Genomic DNA, 16,991 nt, shown 5'->3' on the forward strand with positions numbered 1-16,991 from the left:
GCAAACACAAATAAATAAAATAGCATAATAATGTCATTTCATCTTGCCACCAGCTCATGCTGTGTACAGCGCGAGCATGAGGGCAGGGGGCGGGGCTGAATCCTGCGATTGCAGGATGACTGCTGTTCCTGTCAGTTTGCATGTCGGGTTGGCCAGCTGTCTTGCTACATGCAGCCCGACATGCACACTGTAGACCAAGCAATCCCAGGGCTGTCAAACACCCAGGAGATTGCTGGCACAGGCCCGCAGCCTCAAAATGAGCCTGGGTTAGCCTGCTCATACCAATCCAATAGTTGCTCTTATGCTCAAAACAGACAGCATGATACCAGCTCCATGATTGGTTAGATTTGCATTCCACTGAGCAGGAAGGACGTTGTTCCATTCCTGCTAATGGATGCCAGGGGCAATTATGATGAGATTAGTGCCATCATGCCCCACCATATTTTAGTCCTGCAGGCCACCACTGCCTAAACATAGTCACCAGTAGAGCATCCTATTCTATAGAAAAGTGAATCCTAGGTAAATCTGTTACTTGTAATACATTTAGAAGGATGACATGGATTAGTTAATGTCTTGATTTCAAGAGTGTGAAATGTACATTTTTGGAAGTGATGTATAGTATGAAAAGCCAATTTAGGAAAAAATAAATAAATGGAACTTCATATGTAAAAGAAGCAACTCTGCTAACTTGGCTCTTCATGGTTTGAAACATAGCCATCTTGTATATGGAGGCCAAACATATAACATCTTCCCAAGTTCAAATAATATTTGTGAAGATGAATTATTCAATTATTTATATATCTAATTTGTTTATAAAGAGGTACTGTGAAACCAGAGACTAAGATGTGGTGCACAAGGAATACAAGCAAGAGCTGACCACTACAAGTACCAAATCAAAGGTTTGGAACCTTGTCTATAATTCTGAAGGGGCAGCATAATTCCCATTATCTTTAGCAACTGGGCCCAAAGAGTCAGTTTGTGCCACAGATTAAACAGCCAAAAGCCCACTGAGCACAAATTATTTTAGGGGTTTAATATAATTTTGAAAGTGAAGATTTTTTAGTGTGAAAAGAAATAGATTGTAAATATTCACACTATTGAGAACACACATCATCCATCTCAATGGACATGCTAAAAAATCTCTCTCAAGGAGGGGTACCTCAAAGGCTTTTAAGCCCCCCGTTATGAGTGACCAGGAAATGAGCTGCATATTCCCCACCCCTGGAGCTACTGGTGCTGGGGGTACAAGTATCTCTGGGTATGGGGAAAATCCAACTCATTAGAGGCAGTGGTGTAACAAAGGCCCCCGAAGCCCCCACAGTGCGGTGGGCACTGACCTCCAGGGGGCCCCCCTAAGCACAGTACACTGTGCACAGGTGGCAGGCCCTTGACTGGGTCCTGGGGAAGGGGGGCCCCTCCAGGGACTTCGCAGGGAGGCCCCCTCAAGTTTCATTATGCCACTGTCCAGAGGGTTCACTGGAAAATGAAGAATTATCAGGGAATTCTGTAATTGCAGGTCCAAGAACCCAGTAACTTCTCATGTTAGGACCAAAATTTAAACCAGAGCTTTGGGCAGCCACAAAACCTGTTGAAGTTAAATAAAAAAATCAGAATCCCTATGGAGCAGATAACTGCTATTACCACCACATCTGAATTAAAAGGCCATTTATAATAAGGGTAGTTTGTTTGATAGCCTACCATGCTCCACCTTGTGCACATAGGAATCAAGATTTTAAGTTATCCATTTTCCTACTATCAGTTCCATCTCAGTGACACCAGTTAGCAAGCATTGGTAAAGCCAGTAGAGTTGGTGAAGTTAAGTTAATGCTATGTTGAAGTTTGTTTTTATTTTCATATTTCTCAAACATAAACACAAATATTCTTCTTAGAAAGTAAGCATTACACTTAATTTTAGTAGAACAGTGTAGGTTCTTCCTTGTGCATATTTGTTCTTAGAACAGGTATAGAAACCATTTTTGTCTTTAATGCACATCAAAGGAAAATTATTATCGGCACAGAGAAAATTGCTTTGGGAACCCCCTCATTTGAGACAAAGCTTCACTCACTCATATGTGATTCCCCTGTATGACCACTCCTTCATGGAGTTTCAGTGTTGGTGTAACAAAGTGGAAGAGTGGAGTGCTACCTTTAGGTCTCATCCGTATATCATCCTGTGATCGGGTGCCAGCAGTTTGTGCTGAGGTGCCAACCTTTGGGGTCACTCAACAGGAGGCCTTTGAATCAACAAAGCCACCTCTCTTTCTACATCAACTGCCTAGAACTATTGGGGAGAATGTTTTACGTGAAGAGTCAATAATGGAACCTCTCTCATTGAACTATACTGCTGCAGATGGACAGCATATCTGCCATCTTTTGTGTCAACAAACTGGACAGAACCATGTCAAAGAACCTGGCCACCTTAGTCAGAGACCTTTATACCTTCTGCCATACTCAACACCTTAACCTCAGGTATAGTTCCTCCCGAGTCTCTACAAATCTATTTTCTGTTTTTCATTTTTTTATATTGCAATTCTTTATTGATTAAAGCATCACAATGCATTACAGAGGGTGAAACATTGGAGAATGATTATAAGACTTCAACATATCATAAACTAAACCAATACATGGTCGCAAGGCATAATGATCATAGTACAATAGCAATACACAATTCTGTATGTACAGTAAGTCAAGAGCTAAGACATAAACTAAAGCTCTGACCCCTGAGGGGTGCCCCAAGTATGTCAGATCAGTATTGGAGGGTGGGTCTCTCTGGGGCATACAGAGACACGCTGGGGCATAGACACATGAGTGGAGGGCACAATCAGTGATCAGTGCCAGGTATTCACATGTATCTTCATGGGTGAGTGACCAAGGGAGAGTGGGGGTAAAGAAGGGGGAGGGATGTATATAGAAGGAAATAAAAGGGCAGATATGGGGATGAAGGAAAAGGTGGGGGACGCTGTTGTGCATAGCCGTTGGAGGAGTCAGGAAGGAGAAGTGTATGGGTAGATGAGTCATTGGATGCAGCGGGGATCTAGGATTTGTGCCCACTGGCATGGAGGAAGGGCACCCATGTTTAAAGAAAGGCCTCAGTCCTATCCTGTAGGTTGTAGATGATTCACTCATGGGAGGCCGTCTGATACATTGCCATCAGCCATTCATCATGAGAGGGAGTTCTGGGGGAATGCCAGTGGCAGAGTATACATGTCTTGGCTGTGGCTAGTGGCGTTTGTAGGAGGCAGGTCTGCGGGCGAGATAGGTACGGGGACCCTGCCATGTTGTGTAAGAAGACCAGGGGATGGTGGCAGGAGTTTACAATCAGCAAGGTCTCACTTAGCGGGTTCCCCACTGCATCCCAATAAGGCCATACAACTCTATTTTCAACTGGCATTCAAGAACTATCCTGGACTCATAACACTTAAACCTGGATCCCCTTACCTTCCAAGTTCTTCTTCAAATTTTTGCCCCATTAGTGATAGACCTCTTCGGTATACGTCAGAATCATCATCTTCCCTACTTCAAGAGATCGCATTAGGTACCATTAACTGAAACCTAGACAGTCAGTGTCTTCCCCAGAAGTGCAGTCTATTTCAAAGTTATGCCCCCACATCCCTGTTCAGCATGATTTCCTAAAACATATTTCACCTTTGCTGCTATCTCTGTTTTCAAATACTGATCTCTCCCTTTTGGCTATATGAAGCATAGTTTCCAGCTCTTGTAGGGTGTGTGGCAGACTTCACATGTGCTCTTCCTAACTATTCCAATATTCTCCTGGATACTTGTGGTCAACCTACAACTTTTAATTTTCTAAGGACAACTGCCCGTACAAAACTGACTGGTTTCTGGGACCAAAGAAGATTCTCAGGTCTTTCGTCTGTAGCTTTGAAACCTATTTTCGAGCTCTAGGCTCTCAGAGCAAGACGTACCTGAAAGTTAGCTTAGCTAGGCTGTGTGGACTGTTGCTAGGATTAGGACATGAATCTGATTGCTGGCATGTCAACCTTGTCCTTACCACTTGTCTCACAGGCGTACTAAGGCCCATAGTTATACTTTTCTAGTGCCACATTTGCATCATTTTTTGACGCAAAAGCGGAGCAAACTTAAAAAATATAATTGTATTTTGTAAGTTTGCATCGTTTTTGCATAAAAAAATGGCAAAAGTGAGGCACTAAAAAAAGTATACATATGGGCCTAAGTTTCACTTTTCCTTATAAGAAATCTTGGTCAAACAGGCCACCCTCCTCCATTTTGCCTGTATCAAAAGAGTCTTGCATGTCAAAGCTCTGTCCATCAATGACTGGTCCTTCTCCTTGGAAGGTGCTGTTTAATTCAGATCTCTGAGAGCACCAAAACCGATTGATCATGTATACTTTATCTATATTTCCTGTTCTATCCCATGCTAATTGTACCTAGTTGCATCAAAGAATAGGGGGGACGTACAGATCACCTCCAGTTCCACAAGTCTTTTCAAATACTAATTTCTTCGAGGCAAACTCAGGTCCCCTCTATTCCTGCCACATTTCGCTGAGTCATTTGGGTGATGGCGAAGCTCCTGTGTAGATGTTTTTAGGTCTTGCACATGTCCTTTCACGTAACTCTCTATTTTTGCTGTAAACTGAGCACTTCCCTTGAGACTGTTGACTTTGCCAATGGATCCACTTTCACAACCCTTTACTTCAGACATATTGAACATTGCCTCACATGTTCCAAACAGGCTTTGAACATGCTTTGAACAAGACCTCTTGGTCTTACCAAATAACAAAGATCCCTCTAGCTTGCATCAAGGAAATTCTAATCATATTAAAGACTAGGGAGAAGAAATTCTACAGCAACCACCAACTTTGGAACTTCCTTGGTACTCCTTGGATTAAGCTCCACTTCTTTGCAATTGATACTTCTTTGTAATGTAAAGCAATGCCATGCTCTGCTGTGTTTGGTTTAACTTACAATTTGTCAAAACTTCACAGAAATCTAAGCTGAGTTATCTTGAATTTCCAAGGACAGGGAAGACAGGAAAGTAGCTGGATATTTTGTGCTATTGGGTAACCCATGCCTCATATCTAGGCTGAAGCTCATGTTTCCAAAGTGGGAAGACTCAAGCAGCACACATCCAAATGAATTAATATCAGATTGTTAACAATACAGTGTTTGGTGACAGCAAACTCTGATGCTGTGCAGGATTCCTTGGGTTATTTGCCTGTGCAGTTTGCATCCTGAATGAAGTTTTCTTTACAAAGTGGGGCCATTTCTATGTGATTTAGTGGAAAGCCTACACAAGGACCACTAAGACTTTATTTTATAGACCTTTGTTTATTTGAAAGCAGCATGGGACTTTGTTCCTTCCAGGTATGTACAAGAGCTGCCCAAGGCACTGTACCTTTGTTTTCTATGCAGTATTCACTGTTTTAGGGCAGTCTTGTGTAAAAAAAAAACTAGCACAGCTCACATCATTGTAATTTGTACTGGTCATTTATTCGATTGCTAGACCTTCTTTAAGTACCAAATGTTTCATTCCTCATTTTGACATGGTGGCAATAGAAATGAAAATGTAATTTGATTATTCTGGGTCTGTATCAAAAACATGTTCTAATTCAGTATGCCATCTCAGAAGGAGTCCACATACCTATTCTTTTTCAGAATTAGGGACCTGCTGCACATAGTTGGAAAAACAGTGCAGTGACTGTCTCTTCATCTTTCTAAGCTGCACTGCCAATGACATCTGTCGGCTGGGTTCCTAAAGTTGGAGATCTAGTGCATGAGAAAACTGCTGTAAAGAAGGAGTTTGGCCCATCATACTGAGCACCGGTTCCAGTATTGGGGAGACATGGTCCCAGGACTGTCATTCTACCACCGCTGTATGGTTCTAAAGAAAACCTCTAAGATTGTTGAGTCATAATATTTCAAATTACCTCCCTCAAAAGCAAGAAAAATATTGCTAACTGACACCAAATTGATTTATTCAGATTCCTTTGTTTTTCAGTTTGCCATTGAGGTCCATGAGCTTTGGGAAAAATCGATTGATTTAAAGAGTGTGTGGGGAACACAAGTTTGGCAAATACATGGAAGAGAAGCTTTATTTAGAACATACCTTATTCCTTTACAATTTATATTTTCAAATTACACTTTCAGAAACAACTTGCCTTGGGTTAGCAAAAATAATGAACAGAATGCACCCTGTATTCCCACCTTTGCAAAATTTGACAATGGCAATAGCTTTTAAATGTCACCGAAGAGCAGCTCAATACTTAGATTCAGAATGATACCTTTAATTAATCACTTTCACGTCCCGACGGATGGTTCTTGTGGCCATTAAATGCAAATGGTTGTCATGCATGTTTTGTAAACTCCACACATGATTTTAGAGCAAGCTGACTGGACCCTTGGTACGTCACCGCACAACACTCAGGTATTGTCACAACATATAGGCCCTCGTTACAACATTGGCGGTAAATCCTGCTTACTGCCGTGCAGAAGACCGCCAACACACCGCTGCAGCGGCGGAATTCCGCTACAGCTATTATGACCCACACCTCAGAATCCACCAAAATCTAGACACCCACACAAGTCCGCCACACCAAAGGTCAGTGATAAACTGGCGATAACAAACCCTCCACCGTCACGCCAACAGGAATGCGCCCACACTATCATGACCCACGAATCCACGCAGCACTCTTTCAACCGTCGTATTCCATTGGCGGTACACACCGCTGCGCTCAAAATACACACACATTTACAAAACACAACCACATTGGTCAAATCAAAATACACACACCTGATACAGATACACACACCACTCCCACACACCCAATTCAATATAAAACACACACCTACATCACCCACAAACCCCTACGACATAATTTTAGACCGAAGCACAGAGACACCACCATCAACAAACTAGCATCCGCAGGCACACAACACCATCACTTGCACAACATTCACGCACCTCACACAACACACACAAACACATCCCCTCACACATCACAACACACACCACCTCACACATCATCCACACCACCCCATGGCACCGCAAAGGCACCCCAGGATCTCTGAGGAGGAGCTCAGGGTCATGGTGGAGGAAATCATCCAGGTAGAGCCACAGCTATTCGGATCACAGGTGCAGCACACCTCTATTGCTAGGAAGATGGAGCTATGGCGCAGAATCATGGACAGGGTCAACGCAGTGGGACAGCATCCAAGAACTAGGGATGACATCAGGAAGAGCCGGAACGACCTACCGGGGAAGGTGCGTTCCGTGGTCTCAAGACACCAGATTGCAGTTCAGAGGACTGGCGGCGGTCCCCCACCTCCTCCCCCACAACTAACAACATGGGAGGAGCAGGTCTTGGCTAAACTGCATCCTGAGGGCCTCGCAGGAGTAGCTGGAGGAATGGACTCTGGTAAGTCAAATCTTAACTATTACATCCCCAACCCTACCTGCATGCTATCACATACCCCCACCCTCACCCTCACCACATCACTCCAACACCTCACATATGTACCACTATCACAAACCACCCATCCCAACACCAAGCCCTGCATGCAACACCAAAGCATGGACACCCATCACCAAAGCATGTCCACTACAGATACCCACACAGATCCCCAAACCAAATATCACACAAGGTCCTAGACAAGAACGTAAGCACTGGGGTACAGGGTCATCCACCCATTGCACACAATGGCACACACAGGTGCAATAAACATGCCTTTACACCCCTGCAGGACCCCTACCCAACGTCACTGGACAGGAGGTTCCAGACATGTCCACTCCACCCACAGAAGATACCCACAGTAATGACAGCAGCTCTGTCCGTCCATCTGGGACCTCGGGACAGTCAGTTCCCCACATACTGGCACATGCCACTACAGAGCCTCCCCCCTCAGCAAACACCAGCACAGCACCCACCCAGCGGGCCCATCCCTCTGTCCCCAGGACACGTCAGGCAGCAGTGTGTAACCCAGGCAAACCCACAAACCCAAGAACATAGGGACCTGGGGGCAGTGGCAGTGGGCACACGGTTCAGGGGACAGAGGCACAGGAAAACAGGGGAACTGGGAGGACTGCTGTGCGACAGATGGAGGACAGGCCCAGGGATACCACTCTCCACGAGGCCCTCTCCAACATCATGAGAGCGTACCATCATTCCCAGGAGACGATGGCAACGGTACTGGCCAAGTTTCAGGAGACCCAGCGGCTGCAGGAGGAACAGTATTTGGGGATCAGGGAGGAAGTCAAGTCCATCAACACCACCCTGGTCACCATTGTAGGGGTGCTGAAGGACCTTGTGAACACCAGGAGGGACACTGTGGCACAACAAGGGGCCCTTGACACTAGCCTCGATGATGAACTGCCCACCACCTCCACCGGCGCTAGTGGACAGGAGGCACCGCCACAGGACCACAACACCAGCACCCCACCCCCTGCAGATGGCGAACCACCCCGCAAACGGTCCCTGAGATCCAGTCACAATACAGAGAACAATGCCAAGACCCCCGCCAAGAAATTAGACCACCCTGAATGTCATCCTTCTGTCCCACTTCGTCAACCTGTCCATCCTTAAACTGCCCTAGCTCCACTTCCTATGCCCCTTTGGACAATGCACCTGTGAGACAAATAACTGGACTCTGCCATGGACATTCCTCCACCATCACCCCTGACCATTTTACAACCCCCTCCACTAATTTGCACTTAAATAAACACCCTTGAATCACAAAACAATCTGGGGTCAGTCTGTGCTTTCACAAATGTGTATTTGCAATAACTGAGGAAAATAGCAATGTCCATTGTATTGTCAACATACCTATGTCACACAGCTCTAGTCCATGAAGTAACATAGCAGAGGTCACACAGTGGTACCCACATCTGTGAAATGGAAAGGCAAAGTGACAGGTCAGGGTCCATACACTGGGTGAAGGTGACAGACTTATGAGAGGTCTAACAATTGTATGAGATATAGGAGGCAGTGATGTCTTCTTACCTGTGTCTCACTGGAAGTATTGCTGGATCACATTGTTTCTGTTGTCGATATCCTCTTCTTCACTGTCCACAGGCTCCACAGCTGTCACAAGACCTCCTTCTTGACCATCCTCCTGCAGAAAAGGCACCTGTTGTCGCAAAGCCAAGTTGTGCAGCATACAGCAGGCCACGATGATCTGGCACACCTTCTTTGGTGAGTAGTACAGAGAACCACCTGTCATATGGAGGCACAGGAACCTGGCCTTCAGGAGGCTGAAGGTTCTTTCTATAATCCTCCTAGTTCGCCCATGTGCCTCATTGTAGTGTTCCTCTGCCCCTGTCCTGGGATTTCTCACTGGGGTCAGTAGCCATGACAGTTTGGGGTACCCAGAGTCACCTGCAAATGTCGAGGGACAACTGTTAGACACACACTAACCCGTAGGGACAAGCCCAGACCCAGACAACTATTCACAGGGTATAGGGTCCTTGTCCCCACCTATTAGCCACACACAGTGCCTCTGGAGTTGCCCCATCACATAAGGGATGCTGCTATTCCTCAGAATGTAAGCGTCATGCACTGAGCCAGGAAACTTGGCGTTCACATGGGAGATGCACTGGTCGGCCAAACACACCATCGGCACATTCATTGAATGGTAGCTCTTTCTGTTTCTGTACACCTGTTCACTCCTGTGGGGCTACCAAGGCCACATGTGTCCCATCAATGGCACCTATGATGTTGGGGATATGTCCCAGGGCATAGAAGTCACCTTTCACTGTGGGCAAATCCTCCACCTGAGGGAAAACGATGTAGCTGCGCATGTGTTTAAGCAGGACAGACAACACTCTGGACAACACGTTTGACAACATAGGCTGGGACATCCCTGATGCAATGGCCACTGTTGTTTGAAAAGACCCACTTGCCAGGAAATGGAGTACTGACAGGACCGGCACTAGAGGGGGGATTCCTGTGGGATGGCGGATAGCTGAAATCAGGTCTGGCTCCAACTGGGCACAGAGTTCCTGGATTGTGGCACGATCAAGTCTGTAGATGACTATTACATGTCTCTCTTCCATTGTCGACAGGTCCACCAGTGGTCTGTACACCGGAGGATGCCGCCATCTCCTCACCTGCCCCAGCGAACGTGCCCTATGGACTAGAACAGCGAGCACAGAGTCAGCCAACACTGAGGTAGTAAAAAAAGAATTTCTTGCACACATTTGTCAATCCACTATGTGCCTGTCTCTGTGTGTATGCAAGGCCTAGATATGTGTGACGCATTTAAAAATAATGCCATGTGGCCCCCTGAAATGGCGGCTGCCTGACCTGTAATGTGGGACAAGGGGATATGAGGTAACTGCGCTGGCGTTGTACACCGTCGCGGTAGGCGGTCGAAGACCGCGGCGCAATCCTGCATTGGTTAACATTGGGCCCTATGGGTCCCAGGAGCCAATGACGATGTACGCCGGCAGTGACGGTACGCACCGCCATGGACGTGACCGCCATTTTCTGTCTGTTCACTCACTTGATACCTGACCTTCGACAGGAGAGGACCTACACTGCAAGTGCTGCTGTGACCTGTGTCTGGAAGCCACAATGGCTCATGTGTCTGGGGAAAGGGCCCCTGCCTTCACTTCAGAGGAGTTGGAGAAGTTAGTGGATGGGGTCCTCCCCCAGTACACGCTACTCTATGGTCCTCCAGACAAACAGGTGAGTACACCATGAGCATGCTCTATCGGCAATGCCTGTTTGGAGTGGTGTGGATGGAAGATACGGGGGGACTGAGGCCTGCATGAGCAGACGGTGAGTGTATGTGCATCAGGGCAATTGGGTGGGAATGTGGGACAATGACTGTGACGGTCCGGACGGTTAAAGTTTTTCCTTTTCCCCTGTACTATTCCTCTAGGTCAGTGCCCACCAGAAGAAGGATATTTGGCATGCCATCGGCAAGGACGTCCGGACCCTGGGAGACCACTACAGATGGAGCACCCTCTGCCGTAAAAGATGGGAGGACATTCGCCGCTGGAGCAAGAAGACAGCGGAGGCCCAGCTGGGGATGGCCTCCCAACGTGGGAGGGGTGCCCGTCGCACCATGACCCCCCTAATGTTCTGGATCCAGGCGGTGGCGTATCCGGAGTTGGATGGGCGCTTGAGGGCATCACAGCAGCCACAAGGGGTTGAGTACCATCACATCCATCTGACTCTGCGTGCATTACGAGGTGTCTGGGTGGGGGAGGTGGGCAGTGGGTTACCCTAGGCCAGGGCGAGCTTTGTAGGCAAGGACCCTTTGTGAGGCAGGCTATGTGGCACCCCAACCCCACCAGTGGTAAGAGCCATCTACACCTATTCAGGCTCTTGTGACTTCCATGTGTGCAGCAATCGGGCATAGGCCTTGTACCCCATGTCCCTGTGATTAATTAGGGAACTCTAAGTGCATGGCGTAGTGCAGAGGGCTGCTGTGTCTGTAGTGTCCGCCAACGGTAGCGATATTGCACGCACTGAACATGTCTTTCTTCTTTCTCCCCCCCTTTTTGTGGTCTCCCTGTTTTTGTGTGCATTAGCATCATCAGGCGGAGGGGCAGTGCCACCAGAGCAGGAGGGAGCTACATCTCACATGGCACTGGAGGGCGCGACAACGGAGTCTGAAGTCACCAGTGGGACGGAGGGCGAGGGGAGCTCCACGGCAGGGACAGGAGCAGGGACCAGCGACACCGACTCCTCCTCTGATGGGAGCTCCCTTGCGGTAGCTGGCCCCTCTGTGCCCACCGCATCTACAGGTACAGCCGCCACCCCCCCCTACCAGCACAGCACATCCCAGCAGCCCTTCAGCGTGTGTCCCGTGGCCGCTCACCCAGGAGGGTGGGCATCTCCTTCGCCCCAGGCACCTCAGGCCCTGCCCCAGTCAGCCCTGCTGCCCTCAGTGAGGAGGCCATTGACCTCCTGAGATCCCTCACTGTTGGGCAGTCTACCATTCTGAATGCCATCCATGGTGTAGAGAGGCAGTTGCAACAAACAAATGCATACCTGGAGGGCATTCATTTTGGCCAGGCAGCCCAACAGTGAGCATTTCAGGCTCTGGCCTCTGCACTGATGGCAGCCATTGTCCCTGTGTCCAACCTCCCCTCCTCCAACTTCCTCCACCCAGACCCAATCCCCTGTATCTCAGCCTATCCTAATCACACCATCAGACCAGCATGCACACACATCAACAAACAAGGGTGGCTCAGGCGAACATAAGCACCACACGTCCCACAGGCACTCACACAAGCATCATACCCATGCACACATACCAACATCCACTGCCTCCACTGTGTCCTCCTCCTCCACGTCTCCCTCCTCCCTCCCAGTCACGTCTCCACTCACACCAGCATGTCCTACATCCTCAGCCACTACCTCCATCACCAGCATGCCCATCATCACACACCGCTCACGTGCACTCACCACCCCACTACCATTCACACATCCCCTGTGTCCTCTACCAGTGTGTCTGTGAGCCCTCCTCCCAAAGTACACAAACGCAGTCACACACCCACCCAACAGCCATCCACCTCACAACAGCCTACAGCCCTTGCACCTTCACCCAAAGTCACCAAACGAACACCTCCTACGACCACTACCTCTTCCTCCACTCCCAAACCCCCTCCATCTACCCATCCCAGTGTGTCTAAAAAGCTTTTCCTATCAAATGTTGACCTCTTCCCTACACCTCCCCCTCCGTCCGTCCCCTAGGGCCCACCTTTCCAGGTCCCAAACCAGCACCTCAGCAACCACATCACCGGGCACAGTGGTTCCAGCAATAGCGGCATTTTGGAGTGCGCCAAGCAACAGGGCTGCCAGTGTCCCAAGGAGCGAGGGCAAGGACATTCCGCCACCTCCAAAACTGAAAAAGTTGCCCACATCCCGGAGGGAGAAGGTGAAAACACCTGCCACCAAGGGCTCAGGCAAGACAAAAGTTGAAAGTGGCAAGACAGCTGCGCCACCATCCAAGGTGGGGAAGGGCCTGAAAATCAAAGGCAGGTCCACGTCGACGCCAACCTGCAAGGCGGACAAGACCGCCACCGGCACTGCCACCTGCACTGCTGCCACAGACACCGCTGCCAGCACCCCAGACACTGAGCCCTTCACCAGCACTGCAGACACTGTGCCCTTCACCAGCACCGCAGTCAGTGAGCCCGCTACAGCACCACTGCTACTGACACCGCCGCCAGCACCGCAGTCAGTGAGCCCGCCGCAAGCACCTCCGCTACTGACACCGCCGCCAGCGCTGCAGTCAGTGAGCCCGCCGCAAGCACTGCCACTACTGACACCGCCGCCACCACCACAGTCAGTGAGGCCGCCACCACAAAGACCGCCGCCAGCACCGATGCCACAGAGCCTGCCGCAAGCACCGCCGCTACTGACCCCACCGCCAGCACCGCCGCGGCCCCGCAACATCCTGAGCCAGTGGCACCACTGCAGACATGGCTGCCATCCCCAAGGGTCAGTCGTACATGGCTGGTGGTCAGTTCCAGGAGCCTGGGCAGCTTGCATGTTGCACCACCGACAGTGGAGTGTCACATCCACTACCTCAGTCCTTGGCAGGATGAAGCACTCTGGGCACAATGCCCCCTCCAGAACCAGTGGAGAGATACATCCACTACCTCAGCCCTTGGCAGGATGAAGCACTCTGGGCACAATGCCCCTCCAGAACCAGTGGGCAGATACATCCATTACCTCAGTCCTTAGCAGGATGAAGCACTCTGGGCACAATGCCCCCTCCAGAACCAGTGGAGAGATACATCCACTACCTCAGTACTTGGCAGGATGAAGCACTCTGGGCACAAAGCCCCCTCCAGAACCAGTGGAGACTGTTATCACTTGAGAGACTGTGGCTTTGCACTCCCCAGGATAAAGCAGTGGGCAACCCACCCACTGAAAAGACTTGAGAGACTGTGGCTTTGCATTCCCCAGGATAAATCAGTGGGCAACCCACCCACTGAAAAGACTTGAGAGACTGTGGCTTTGCACTCCCCAGGATAAAGCAGTGGGCAACCCACCCACTGAAAAGACTTGAGAGAATTGAGAGACTGAGTCAACTTAGGCTTATTATGCAGTTGGCTGGACGTAACAAGTTCTCAAAAGTGGCTACGTGCCCGGGCAGCACGTTAACTCCAAGGAGTTATTTTCCGCATTTAATTTGACACAACTGCAAATGATAATGCCTAACAAAGAGGCTAGTTACATCATGCTTAACATCAAGAAGCTAGAAAAGTTGCCTTTTGCTGTGGCTGAAATTCCATCATCAGTATGGTTAATACATGGAGTGATTAATCTTCCTATTTAAACATTTCAATTCACTTTGTGTTTAAAGCACTTTTCTTTAAGCAAATGTAATCCGTTAGGGGACAGTAACGTCCATGATGGAGTTACCTTTTTATTACAAGTGTCTAAAAGGCAAGATGGAGGTCTTTCTTAGCAGAAGTGGATACAAGACTTCTTTTAGTCATTCTATGATATATAAACACGTATTCTTGCACGGCACATGCAATGCAACCGTGGCAAACTTGGCTAACTATCTCCAGGGTACCCCAGATGTTTTAATTCACCCAATGGTTCAAATACTTTCAAATGGAAGTTATTTAATGCTGAGTGATGAAGGCAGCTATAGCATGAAATCTGGAATTGCCTCCGTGATTTCAGTTTCTCAAATTGTAACATGCTGCGGCAATGTGTTATTCCTCTCACCATGAGATAAAAGTAGCAGAATTGTGGCCTCACACTGCTACTTCAAACATAAATTTTGTCAAGCGGAGTAGACTGAAGGCTCTTCTGTTTCAAAAACATGTGGCTTTGACATCTACCAGAGAGACCTATGACCTCAAAGTAGCAAGGTCAGCTGCAGAGTTACAGTCCCTATTAAATACCAATTTCCTGAAACATTCTGGAGAAATGGTGAACAGAATCTTTAATGCATCTAATGCTGCTGGGATTGTGCACTTTTTTAAGGCTGTTGGTTCTGGATTTGTTAGCACTTTTCACACTGTGTTGGAGTTATACCTTCAGCCATCCACTCACTTTTGTCAAGTGTCTTTGGTGGATTCCCAACAACTTTGGCACTAATTGGGGGTATTCTGCTGTTGCTTTTTTAATTTGTAATGGCTGTCCCATCTCAACAAAGTGGAGTGATGGAGTTTCCACCAGCCCACCTGTGTCATGGCAACATAATGCAGTATTTCGGAGCGTTGCTGCTGGAGGCACTTGAATTGAATTGATCACTGTCATTCAGATCAGTTCTCACATGTGGCACTTAATTTCCATTGATTGTGGTGCTTCTTCGAATGTGTACTGAAAGTGTGCCTTTCTGTTCAGCTCGTACCTTATCCGGACATGAATCTGTTAATGTTCTCGATGAGGGTTCCTTCATGGATGTGCTCATTGAGACTGCAGTTGTTACGCAATGCATCATATGAGCCACCCTTTGTGGATGTCATGGCTCCTTCTACATTTGGTACTGCAGAGAATGCTTTCCTCCCAGCTGAATCTATGTCTGAGGCACCTGCACATGTGTGGTCCTTAGATATTACCTCCGATGAGGTGGTCACCTTATCGCCTGTCGAAGTGGGGTCCTTCCTGTCTCCTATCTCCATTGATGACATCGGAAATTTCCAGTTGGATCATGACTATTGTTGAACCAGACCTTTGGCATTTTTCTTTCAAATATAAATTGTCCTTTAAATTTGGTCTGCCTATCACCCGACTTGCTTGTCACCTTCAACATTTTTATCTCTTTCTGTACATTTCAGTGAGCTTTTAAAGTATAGTTATTGTAGGCCTTGGGGCCTTCACTCTTATCCCAACAATGGGAAGGGTGTAGTGGGTTCAATTTAGAGCGTTGCTTGGGTACATATTTTACCTTACGCCTGTGGCCTGTGCCCTTTCACCTAGTTACATGCTTCATTTCATTTATTCATTTTAATTCTTTTTAGCATAGCTGGCTTTTTAGTGGGGATGTTTAATTTTCCTAATCAGGTGCTATTCCGTTACAGTGTTGTTATTACTTTGTGTATGGACCTCTTCTGAGCATGTCTTATGTTATTGAAGATGTTCATTAAATGGTCTTTGTGCTTCTGTATTAGGAATGCAGCTTATTTAGGAACATTTTTCAGACATGAAGTAAATTAAAGAACAGACGTTTTAGGTACAGCACCTTATGTGAGAGCATTAATTCTAGAAGTGTTGTATGCACAGTGATCTTTTTGCCACACTCTTGATACCTGAGCCTTCAAAAAGCAAAGTTCCTTCCTACTGTCAGTGAAGGAGCTTGGCATCATAGTGGTGGCTCTTCTCTTGGATTGAGACCTTTCTCATTAGTTCAGCTGTCAATCTCCTGGTCACTTCACAGCAATGTGCAGTCAACACTGAGCTGAATCGATAGAAGGAGAGCCGGGTGAGTTCTGGTTGTGGGAAGGTGTTCATAATAGGTCACGGTTAAAAGTTCTGGAACTGAAGCAGAAGGCAGTGTGAGTCAGTGGGCCATAACAGTCTTCACCTTACATGCTCATCTAATCCTTGGTATCTCTCCTGTGCACGCATAGTGAGGGTCTCATACGTACGATTTGTAATTACCAATTCTAATTATTCATAAGAAAATCATTGTTTTTACTTATTTATATCAAACTGCTAACAAGCACTCACAATGCCAAAACGTACAGCTTGTTTTAGGCAGGATTTTCTTCTATGATTTGTCTGGATGCAATAGCAGAAAACTCACCTCAGTGTGTTCAAGCAGTATGCTATGTAAAGATCAGCAATGTAGTTCACATGTTTTAATTCTCGTTCTTAATTACTTAAGTCATCCCCCTTTTAGAAACACCCCCCACCGTTTTGCATTCGACTTGAAGCACTGTGATCCACAGTAGGCTTTTGCCTACAGACAGCAAAAAGCTTTATTGTGAAAGTTAAAATTGTAGTGTTGTAAAACTGTGGAGTCATTGCAGTAATATCTACAACTTGTGGAGTAGAAATAAAGAGGGACTAGCTCGGTCCTCTGCGGGGCTC

The sequence above is a fragment of the Pleurodeles waltl genome, chromosome 11, assembly GCF_031143425.1.
Source record: "Pleurodeles waltl isolate 20211129_DDA chromosome 11, aPleWal1.hap1.20221129, whole genome shotgun sequence".
Taxonomy (NCBI): domain Eukaryota; kingdom Metazoa; phylum Chordata; class Amphibia; order Caudata; family Salamandridae; genus Pleurodeles; species Pleurodeles waltl.